Source organism: Monodelphis domestica, chromosome 4 (assembly GCF_027887165.1).
Source record: "Monodelphis domestica isolate mMonDom1 chromosome 4, mMonDom1.pri, whole genome shotgun sequence".
Classification (NCBI taxonomy): domain Eukaryota; kingdom Metazoa; phylum Chordata; class Mammalia; order Didelphimorphia; family Didelphidae; genus Monodelphis; species Monodelphis domestica.
The window spans coordinates 114377216-114389508 of record NC_077230.1 but is presented as its reverse complement, the minus strand read 5'-3'; positions in this window follow the sequence as shown (position 1 = coordinate 114389508).

Below are 12293 nucleotides of genomic sequence, written 5' to 3'. Positions count from 1 at the left end.
TTGTGATTATAGATTCTTGACAGAATAAAGGTTTCACACAAGATAAATGATTTCATCACAGGTGGCTTAATTTTCTCATTATCCTGTGAGGAGCTTGAGCTTACAAACAATCAGGGAAATTTACTTATTACTTTTAATAAAAAGCAATAATCAATCAAATTCTTAAAGACAATTCAACAATCATAACATTGAGGTTGAGAGGTACTGGGAACACAATTCAGATTTAATATTAGACTGACCATTTTTCAGGGTTTACTAGGGAGTTACTCAAGGGAAAGAATCAAGTCACTGAGGCATGATGAAGCTTGGTGTACCTGCACATTTTGTATGGACTTTCATGATTGATTTGCATGCTAGCTTCATGAGAATAAGATCCTGTGAGTGGGAAAGTTCTGGGCTTGGCTTGTAGCTATGGTTTTACTGGGAATTATGTACCTCAGTAAAAGTTAACTCATGGTAGTCTTTTGGGATTGGGTTTGAGGGTCTGATCTTTTGGTTATGTTTTGGGGTATGTTTTGCTCTTGTATTATTCCTTCCGAGGTTAGGGGGAATAGCAATCATGTCAATTCCTTAGGTAAGGGATCTTAATGAGAGAGGCTAGGCAAAGGGGACTAAATGGGCAGTCACATCTTGGCACAAGGCCACTCTGTGGCCTCCTTAGCTACCACGAGTGACCTTGTCAAGATATCTTGTCAAGATATCGTGGTCTGATGACTCACAGCAAGAATTAATTTCATCAAATACTTTGTTTTAAATAAACCTCCAAAGGGAATATGGAAATTGAGATTCATTCCATTTCATGGATAAAGAAGCTCAAACAGGAAAAGATTATATAATTTACTCCACCTTTTCACAGCTAGTTAGTGGCAGAGACAGAATTTCAACTCAAAATTCATGACTAAGTTTATTTTTCATACATCAAGTTCCTGTTGGCTCACATTCAGTAAAGGACGTAATGAAACTTGAGTTTCATTCTAAAGGTAAGAGTATAAAAAAAAAAGACAGAAGAAATCATGATATTTGAGTAAAGGAACAGAGGCAATAATGAACACAGGGTAGAAGGTTGGATATCAACTTATCAATGATTTTGATGAGTTCGCTTTGAGTGCTTATAACTTCTATATTTTTATATTTTACATTTTTGTGGAAATGAGTGTGATAGGGGCACTATATTATATATTTTAGATATTTACCTAAAGAAAAATATATTTGAGGATTTACTCATATTTTGAATTTTCTATTTAAAAAATAATCTCATTAAGTGCCCAATTTGTTCATTAGGTCATAGTTACAAAAAGTATAGCAAATTTAGGTAACATGTGGTCCCTGGAAACAGAGTCAGTCCTTATGAACTAGTAGGAGAAATACACATAAATGGATAGCTAAAATAATGTACAATAATACATGATAAGTGCATTTGTGTGGTGCAAAAACAGATAATTGTGAGATTGAATAACTAACAAAACGTATGACAAATTAGGCAAATTTGTATATTGAAATGATTATGTACTACTAAAATATTTCCATTGCTCTTCTCTACCACCAAGTACTCACAAAGGAAAATAAAAAAGACTAATATAACACAATTAAAATTAACATCAAAGTAAAAATTAGAAAGAATATCATCTGAGCAAAAGTATTGATGTGTAGAGACAGCAAGCCAGACAAAAGAAATAACGATGATTCCAGTTTTTAATTCTATTTTTAATAAATATCCAAGACACACTCTAAATTGCATTATTTTTATTTCTCTCTGCATTTTCTCTATCAGGATGACCCTAGCATGGTCAGATAGGACAGCACTGTAGATTAGGAAAGAGGCTTCCTGACATTCAATGCTAAGGAACAAATGTGCCCTAGGATTTTTTCAGAAGGAAAATCACTGTTCTCTAAACATGAAATTAATATTCATTACCATGTCTTCAGAACACCCAGAATCTACCATTCTGAATCTGATCAAAGGCAATTAAAATTAGGCCAGCAGCCACAGTGAGCCAAGGGAAAGCAGAGAAGTAACAAGCATAGGGTGAGGGAATTCCTTCACTAAGAAAAGCCAGAATGTGTTTGTCTTTGTTCTGCAATAACACTGAGTCTCATTTGAAAGGTTTAACATTCACCCAGTTCCACTGCCTTCCTCTAAGACATTGTAAGGAAAGCATAGACTGTGCACTGGGAAAACAAAGCCCTTTGGAATGTGATGCTGCCCTGAGGCACTGATAATATTGCAGGTTGCCCTAGCTGAGAATCATCATGTGGATTTGCACAATGGGTAAAAATGAGCCCATGTGACTAAACTCTTTCTCTCAAAGTGTTATGTGTTATTTCTGCTTAAACCACCCATGTAGAATCTGTCTGGAACTTAGAGATTTTATTATATAAGTCAGAATCTGCACAATAATTACATGGAATAAAGAGGTCTTGAACAATAAAAGGTCTTGAACAAGCCCATTTCTTACAGGAAGAGGGAGTAGAAAGTCTTTTACATTGTGTGACATTATTGATGTCTTGAAGTTGCTGCTTTGTCCTAGATGAGGGAGCAATGACCTGAGCTGGGGATTTCAGGAACCTAATTCTCTCTGGTGGTCCCCTGAAAATGTCTAGAAGCAAGAACGGGTTAAAGTCGACGCCAATCACTGTTTTGGGCAAGACAAAGGCTAGGGACTCAATCAAAAAAATTGAAGTCAAGATAGCTCTAAACATTGGGGTGAGCATTGTACTTGAGACTTATTAGTATCATGGAGAGATACCACTGAATTTGCCCTTTTAAAAAAGAACTTAAGCAATTATTGTCCAATCATAATTAGCTCTCTCTGATTTTTGACATCTCCCTTCTGTCACTGTTTATCTATATGAACTTGGAAATATTTCTTTTCCTCAATGGATTCCAATTTCCTTACCTATAAAACAAAGGAGTGGGGCTAGATGGCCATTAAAGTCCTTTCTAGCTCTAAATCTATGTTTTTGTAGACCCACAAATTATAAATTAAACAATAATAGTCCATAAGAGCCAAAATGTTATAGAATATATCCAGACCACTTACGAAGAAAGCTACATCTTAATATATATCCCAAAATAGCAGGGCTGTATAGCACATGGGCTCTGTATGCTGGCATACTCTGTGGAAGCATTCCACATGATTCTTCCCCCAACTTGGACCCAAGAACAAACTTAATCTTTAATCTATGGACACACATTAACAATTAGTGTCTATGTCTGATTATTGGGTTGTATAGGTTCAGGGGTCTTTTTTAGTGGTTTCCTTCTAATGAAATAAGGGAAAACTGATCCCTAGAGAATCTTTGGTTCCTTTTACACATTTTTTTTGCCCCTTTGATTAAGTGCTCTCTCACTCTCTCTGTCTCTGTCTCTATCTCTGTCTCTCTCTTTCTCTCTCTGTGTCTCTGTCTCTGTCTCTCTCTGTCTCTCTCTCTCTCTTTCTCTCTCTGTGTCTCTGTCTCTGTCTCTCTCTGTCTCTGTCTCTGTCTCCCTTTGTTTCTGCCTTAAAATCAATACTATACCTTGGTTCCAAGTCAGGAGAGTGGTAAGTGCTATGCACTGGAGGTTAGTGACTTGCCCAGGGTCACACAGCCAGGAAGTATCTGAGGTCAGATTTGAACCAAGGACCTCCCATCTCTAGGCCTGTCTCTCAATCTACTGAGTTATCTAGCTGCCCTCTGACCAAGCTCTGTTTTAATCAGAGGTAGAGTTTATTTCAATGGATATCTTGGTAGTCCTTTATATTTGAAATTCATAAATTAGAGATTCTTTTGTTGTTGTTATTGTTTTGGTCATAGTCATCATTGTCACTATGGTGCTAATTTTTTCTTGATGTTGTTTAAGGTGTCATTCTCTTTGAACAATGTATTTATACATGGTGGAATGTTATATCATATTGTTATTCAGGAGTGGAATAGACATATTCTAGTGAAGCTTAGAGAAAGATAATAGAATAAAGGGAAAATTTTGGAACATTGTGTTTATGAAGAGGACAGTCTTGGGTAGATTTCCACATTGAAGGGTGATGCAGTACTTACATACCTGTAGGGATAAGCAAGATAGTTTCCAAATTAAGGCTGTCTTCAAAGAGTGAAAGAAAGAGAATTAAAAGATAAATGTAACTTCCAACATTTTATGTAATGTTTTTATATAAATGATGAAAAGAAAATAAAGGACATGGAAATCACCAAAATTACTTTTGATTGAGGTCAACAATGAGCTTAAACACTGTTTTATTTACTATCAAGGTCATGAAATCATCAATAAGGTATATTATGTCAATGATGGATAGCTTTATACCATATACAATCTATTGCTAAAGCCGTGGTTTGCCAAAAGCCATCAAAGACCATGCTGTTTGACACAGTTACACATGGAAACTGGGGACTGCAAAGCAGCCCTCAGGAAGGATGGAAACACCCACTGAAATCCCACTAAGTGACTTTCCTTTTTTTTACTTTCCTTATTAACATTTATTAATCGAATTGTTATGATTACTATTCTTACTTAGACTCAGGAAAAATAGATGAGAATAACATGCTGGCAGGGTTAATACATATCTCCCACTCTGTCACCCCAGAATATTACCAGGAGAATCCATATACAAAATTAAACCTAAGTATTCTTATATATTCACTTAGATAGGACCCTACTTTTTAGGCATAAAAACTTCTGGAAAATCTGTTCTATGAATTCCCCAACCTATATCTGGGTCATGTTGATTCTACCCTCTGACTCTGCACTTAACAACAGTATTTATGTTGACTATCTCCTTAGGCTTCACGTCTGTTGTTAGGTTCTATGGAAATATATATGTTGAAAAATGATTGTGTGCCAGAAAAGCATGTACTCACTGAAGCTATAAAATAAATGCAAACCCCATGGCATGGCAGAACACTGATTGATGCCTAAGCACAGGGATGAGCAATCAGTCATCTCTCATCTCATTATTCACCTGACTGCTCCACCTAGTCAGAAGGACCTTCCTCTTTGAGAGAGCACAGGCTCAGCTCTCAAAGGTGGTTAAAATTGAGTGAAGTATAAACTTAATGTAGTTAGAGAATAGGACATTTTCTTGACTAAATCTCTATATTTAGAGCCTTCTCTTTTCTACCTCAAATACCTTTTTAAAATGTATCATGTGATAAATGAAAATGTATAGGAAATCTCTCTCAAATAACTAACAAAAATTTTATTTAGATGTGAGATAAACTATAATAAATTTAATTATAAACTGGCCCATTTGTTGTGGGATAATTTGAGGTGAATCCCTGGGTTCAGCAAGGGTACCATTTGGAAGAATTCAAGACTCTAAAACTTATCTTAAAATAAAAAGAGAAATTCATTAATTCAGCGAGTAATGTTGAAATGTCAGGAGACAGGCTTAAGGTTGGATTCTACCTCCCTAGGAGATGGATTCTGGAGGGTTTTTTTTTTTATACCCTATTGACAACAGGTGCTATGTGATTTGGAGAAGGGATGGTGATGTTATGAATTTAGCCAGAAGTGGGGGTGTTGGTCACCTGATTGGGGATAGAGTGGTGTTTATGTCCCAAAATCATAGGGTTTGACTGGGTATAGTTTAATGGACACATAGATGTCCTAGTTTACAACCTGATGGTATCAGGTCATAACCAGAAGATGTATATCTGTGTCCATCTTGAAATCTAGGAGAGAATGCAAAGAGAATGTTTCTCTCTGGGTTCTTTTGTTAAGAAAACATCTCTAAGTCTCAAGGTCACCTTTTCCTTGACATCACAAGAATAATAAGGAAGGAAAGAAAAAAAAAATCCTGCTCTCTGTTTGACCTGAAACCTTCTGGAGTTTAGGGCATCCAGGAAGGGAAACCCTGAATCCCATGCTACATTTTTCAGAATATTTTTACTCAGAAATGGACTGCCTAAATTACCTGAGAAACAATATACAGAGTTGAAACTTTTTTTTTTATTTTTGTGATGAGATAAGCAAAATAAATAAAACCTGATTAAATTTCACTAGTTGAATCCTGTAAACAAAAATTTTAAAATTTTTATGTCATAATAACAGAGGATCTAGTAACCTCAGAGAAACTGATGTTAATGAAAGTCATAATTAAAAGTAAAGTAGACCAATGGATTCAAAGATGTATTGAGGAGAGGAAATAAAATTGTAGTTAATGTAAAGAAGGACATTTTTTTCAAGATTAGAGAAACACCTTTTAGGCTTGATGAAAACTAGCCATCATAGGTATTTTGCAAGTGATCATATTGGAGAATATGTGTATGTATAAAGAAAGCTATAATTGTTTTTATATCATCCTTATTTTATATTTATCACAGTTCATGAGTTATTTTCCAATATGAATAGCACACTAATTTACAAAAAGGCTCTGATAATCATTCATAGATAGGTGTTTCTATTTCCCCTTCAAATTTAATAAATATTTATTTCTAATTTCATACTCTGGTTAGAGAACCATACTATTTGATGTGCTTATGGACAGTATAAAGACTAAGACATGGTTTTTTGCCTTCATGAATCTGACCACCAACAGGGCAGTACAATACTTGTGAAAATTTTATATAGAGTGGATATAGTGAAAATGAAAAATGATCTCAGAAAAGAAAATAATTCATGTGCCAGGCAATTTTTAAGGTGGCTGGGAGAATCATTAATTGGAGAGGTGACAGCAAAATCTTCTTGGAAAAGAGGCCATTTTTCTCAGTACTCCAAAGAATGGTTAGAATTTCAAGGTAGAGATGGAGAGATGATGTGGTGTAGAATATTACATGGACAGGAATAGCATGAGGAAATTCAAGGAAGCTGTAAAGTGGTATAGAGTCATAGATATTGATGAATAATATGGTTTAACTGCACTATTCCATCATCTTGAAAAAGCCAGCAGTATGTGAATAGCAGATGAAACAGTACATGTTGTATTTAAGCCATCCACAAGAAAATATGATGATATATGTGCAAAAAAAGGTAAATGAAGCATGCGTTTGGCACATGGTGGTGAGTTTAGAGATGGGAAGATGTGTAGTAATATGAGAAACAAATCTGCACTTAGGTCACTACCTAAGAAGAACAGAGAAGAGGAAAAAGATTGGAAAACATTATAAAATCATATCTCAGTCCTGAATACGGTCTCAGACTTGAAACAACCTGAATCTCTACTCAAACAACAGTCACTTCCACGGTATAATCAACTGTTCCCTTAAAATCTCCATTGAAAAAGAATTTATTTCCTATCATGATAGAATACTTCTGCTCCAAACAACTATTTGAAGGAAATTATAGCCATATCTCCATTTTAAAAATCAAGAAATTGAGTTTCAGAGAAGCAAATTGTAGGTTTAGGGTCACAGTAAGTATGTGAAAGCATGGATTCAACTGAGGTTCTCTTGACTCTCAGTTTTGCACTCTCTATACAAGGTTATATACTTTTTGGAGATAAAGTTGATTTCCACTGTGTGAGACTAGATGACTTGTGGTTATAATAATAAACAGAATAAAGTCATACGGGGAATGCATTTTGAAGAAAAGATAAATTCATGTGGAAAATGTCAACTTGGAGAGGTAGATAGTGGTATACTCAGAGATGTTTAGTGGACAGTTTGAAATGAAGATCTGAAGATTAGGAAAAAGAGAATTTGAAATAAAATGATGCTCAGTGATGACTTAAAATATTTGAAATTTATGCTTGAGCATTATTATTCATAAGATAGGGTTTTCAATAGCTATATCAAATCTTGCATTGATATAGGGGAGATAATTAGAGAATGTCTATAAATGGTTCTTTTGAGGAAGGTATTACATAAATGCAGACATCATTATTCAAGCAATATTGCAAATCCATGCAGATAAAAAGTTACTTAAAAAACCCTTCAAATTAGAGTTTGTCATCCAAATGATTAGTAACTACAGCAATATGTTTGGTTGTCTTTTATTCTTATCTTATCACCTATCTCAGGTATGTAACAGAATAGGAATATATCCTGTATTATGAATTAAATATTTCTTGGCCTGACTTCTGGAGTCTGTTAGGGTAGCAAAGAAATAATCTACCATGGTTTAGATCAACTGTTCTTACCTATGTCAATTATTTTTTTAAAAGAGCTATATGGGGGGGGGGAGGAATAAGGGGAATGGCATCTAGGTGGCTCAGTAGATGGAAAGTCATGCCTAGAGATATGAGGTTCTGGGTTCAAATCTGTCCTCAGACACTTCCTAGATGTATGACCATGAGGAAGTTACTTAACCCCTATTGCTTAGCCCTCATCACTCCTCTGCCTTTGGAACCAAAAATCATTATCATTCTAAAATGAAAGATAAGGTTTGTTTGTTTTCTTAAGGTCTTTATAAAAGTGATCTCTTCTTTCTCTTCTGCCTTTCCAAATTCCAATTCTGTGTCTAGTTCAAATTTCAACACATCCACAAATCCATTTCTAAGAATACAAGCTATGATCTCTCTTCCCCCCACCAAATCCTATAGTTTCCACGCTTTTATACTCATAGGCAACACTTTTATACTCATAGGCATTCACAAAATTTCCATTATGTGCAAAGCAGAAGTAGATACAAAGGTAAATACAATTTGATTCTTAGCCTTAAGGAATTTATTATCCAAGGGAGGAAATATACCATATATAAACATAATCATAATACAAATTTGCATCTGGCAAGTACCTAAAGAGTTTGCAAACAAAACCCTATGAAAGTTTTGAGTAAAAACAGATTACTTCCACAGGAGAAGGATGGAAGAAGCTGTTATTTGGATGAGGCCTTAAAGCCTAGAGACAATGGAAAGGGGTAGAGTATATAGGGCAGTGGGCTCTCAGGTTTTTTTTTTTAATTATTATTTTTTTAAACCCTTACCTTCTGTCTTGGAGTCAATACTGTGTATTGACTCCAAGGCAGAAGAGTGGTAAGGGCTAGGCAATGGGGGTCAAGTGACTTGCCCAGGGTCACACAGCTGGGAAGTGACTGAGGCCACATTTGAACCTAGGACCTCCGGTCTCTAGGACTGGCTTTCAATTCACTGAGCTACCCAGCTGCCCCTGGGCTCTCAGTTCTTAACCTTGAAAGGGAGCAAAATATACAAGAAGTTTTTGTACCTTAGAATTGTTATAAGAATATTAGATACAAATATTTGATGGAAATGCTTCATGTCAACAAAATATTATATGCTTAGTTGTAAATGGATGGTGAATACAGATTTTGATAGTGATGCATTATCACATCAATATTTAATATCCTGGAGCAAAAGACTTATGGGTGGAGACTGTTTTTTTTTTTCCCAATAATTAATGAGAAAATGTTTCCTCCATGCAAGGTTATTGGTAGATCAAAAGTGTAAAGGTAAGGGCAGCTTAGGTAACATAGTGGATAGATCGCCAAGTCTGGACTTGGCAGAAACTGGGTTTCCAATTTGACATCAGAAACTTCCTGTGTCATGCTGGGCAAGTCACATAACCCTTATTGCCTAGCCTTTGCAGTTCTTCTGTGTTAGAACTGATTTAATGTCAGAAAGTAAGAGTTTTAAAAAAAAGTGAAGATAGAAAAGTTCAGGGCATATAATCTGTACTATACACTTTCAACACGTGTTAACTGTTTTAGGTTGCTCCCTAATTGAATTATCCATTGTATGCCCAAATTTCTAGGTGATTGAATCCAGCATGCAAAGGATTAATCTTGTCCCTTTCATTTATCAATATCAGAAAGAATTCTGGCTTAAAAACCCACAGAGATGAAACGCAGGTTTAGTGTTCAAAACCATGATCAAGATACCTAAGGTTGCAGAGTCAAATCAAACAGAATTAATTGATTTCAATTTATTTGACTAGAAATGGACAAGATAATTTTTTAACACTCTGGGCAAAGTTATCCCTAGGGTATTGTGAAAGAGTGCTGTTTGCCATGCTTTTTTTTTAATTTTTCAAACTGACTCAAAGACATTTGTTAGCAAAGTAGATCTGGCTAAATCAGTTATAATATAGAAATACCTAAGTTAAGTCAATACTACTGAAGACCATCAAGATAAAACAGAAAAGTCTGCTCCACATTTCCTTCCAGGCATTTCTTTAATACAACAAATCTGTAATATCATGGCTATCTCTGATGTTCATCTTTATTCTGTTTTCAAAGTATATATGTATATATATGAGAGAGAGAGAAAAGAGAGAGAGAGAGAGAGAGAGAGAGAGAGAGAGAGAGAGAGAGAGAGAGAGAGAGAGAGAGAGAGAGAGAGAGAGAGAGAGAGAGAGAGAGAAGAGAGAGAGAGAGAGAGAGAGAGAGAGAGAGAGAGAGAGAGAGAGAGAGAGAGAGAGAGAGAGAGAGAGAGAGAGAGAGAGAGAGAGAGAGAGAGATGGAAGAATTCACAGTGGTCCAGATCTCATCTTCTACTTTAATTAGCTCTGATACTGAGGAATAGCTCTTCCAGATATGAACCCCCAGTTAGCAATTTAGCACATGGAAACTGATCTGAGTGGTCACTATTTGAGGTGAACATTTGGAAGGTTTCTGTAAAGAGATGATAGTTAAAGCTGAGACTTGTTGAGAGTCCTAAAGAATAGAGTATAGGTAAAGAAATAGAGCTTATAAACTCTGAGCCTTAGTAGACATTACAATCAAGGGTGAAAGTAAAATGATAGAAGGAGAGTAATGAGAAAGAAATGGGGGGGGGGTGAAAAGTAAGTGTAGTCAAAGGAATTATGTTAATGTTTTTCAGAAGATTACATTATTTCCTTTCCTGATTAACACTGGTGATTCTTTTCATGGTAAAGGTTGTATTTATCTGATGCAAGTAATCTCATGTTACTTCTATTGAGTGTAGTTTTCAAAAAATAAAGTGCAACTGTTATGTACATATGGTTATAGAATCACAGAATAATAAAATTGGAATGGATTTCATATATCATCCAATTTAATTCCTGTCTAAAATATGAATCCCTCCAATAGATGCCTAGGAAGTAGTAATCTAATCCTTCAATGAAAATTTCCAATGAGAGAGGATTGACTCCATTTCCAAAGCATGTTTAATTTCTAGACAATTAGGATTGTTAGGAATATCTCCTTTTATTAAAATAAGATCTAGTTCCCTGGGATTTTCTTCCATTTGGTCCTAGTTTTAACTTTTAGAACCAAACAAAGTAGTTATATTCCTTCTCCATGACTGCTCTTCCCACCTCTCCCTAAATTGTAGAGACCATTTTGGATTTCTTCATTCTATTGTTATGCTTTTAGACATTTCTCCTGGCTTTGCCATCATAAAGGAAATATGGTTCATTGAATAGTTAGATGATGCAATGGATAGACTGCTTGACCTGGAGACAGGAAGACCACACTTGGAATCTGAACTTGGACACTCCCTAGCTGGGTGACCTTGTGCAAATCAATTAATGTCTGTTTTCCTCAGTGTTATCAACTGTAAAAGGATAATAATAAGAACATCTATTAATAGGGTTGTTGTGAGGATGAAATGAGATATTTGTAAAGAGTTGAGCTAATTATGATGATGATGAAGAGGAGGAGGAGGAGGAGGATGACAACAAGGAGTAGGATATAAAATTCTGACCATGATGGAACCAAGGACAAAATCTTAAGTAGTTAAAGTAAAACTTCCCTTTCCCTCTCCCCAATCTTCTTTCAAAAGAAAATCAATCCACAACTTACTAATTTTGGTTCTGGTCATTTGAGTAGTGTTAATTACACCAAACTCTACTATCTATAATTCACTTCATTTTTCTCCATCTTATCTACAAAGAGATCATGAAACATTTTAGTAAGTGCCATGCTTAAGTGATATTGAAATTCACATTTACCCAGGCATACCTTGTTTTATTGATCTTCACTTCACGGGATTTTGTAGATATTGTATTTTATATATAAATTAAGTTTGTGGCTACCCTGAGTTGAGTAAGTTTATCAGTGGCATTTTTCTCATACCATGTACTAATATGCTATCTCTCATATTTTGGAATTTATTTGAATATTTCAAACACTATAATTGCTTTTATATCTGTTATTTTGATATGTTATTTGTAATCTTTGAAGCTACTATTATGATTGATTTGAGGTGCCATGAACTGTGCCCATGTAAGATGCCAAACAATTGAAAAATATTATATATGTTCTAACTGCCTCACCAACTGACTGTTCTACATATCTCTCTCTCCCCTCATGTCTCCCTGTTCCCTGAGACACAATAATATTTAAATCAGACTAATTAATAACCATGCAATGGCCTCTTATAGTTCAAATGAAAGGAAGAATCAATGGATTTAACAAACTTCATTGTTGTCTTTTTTTAAGAAAT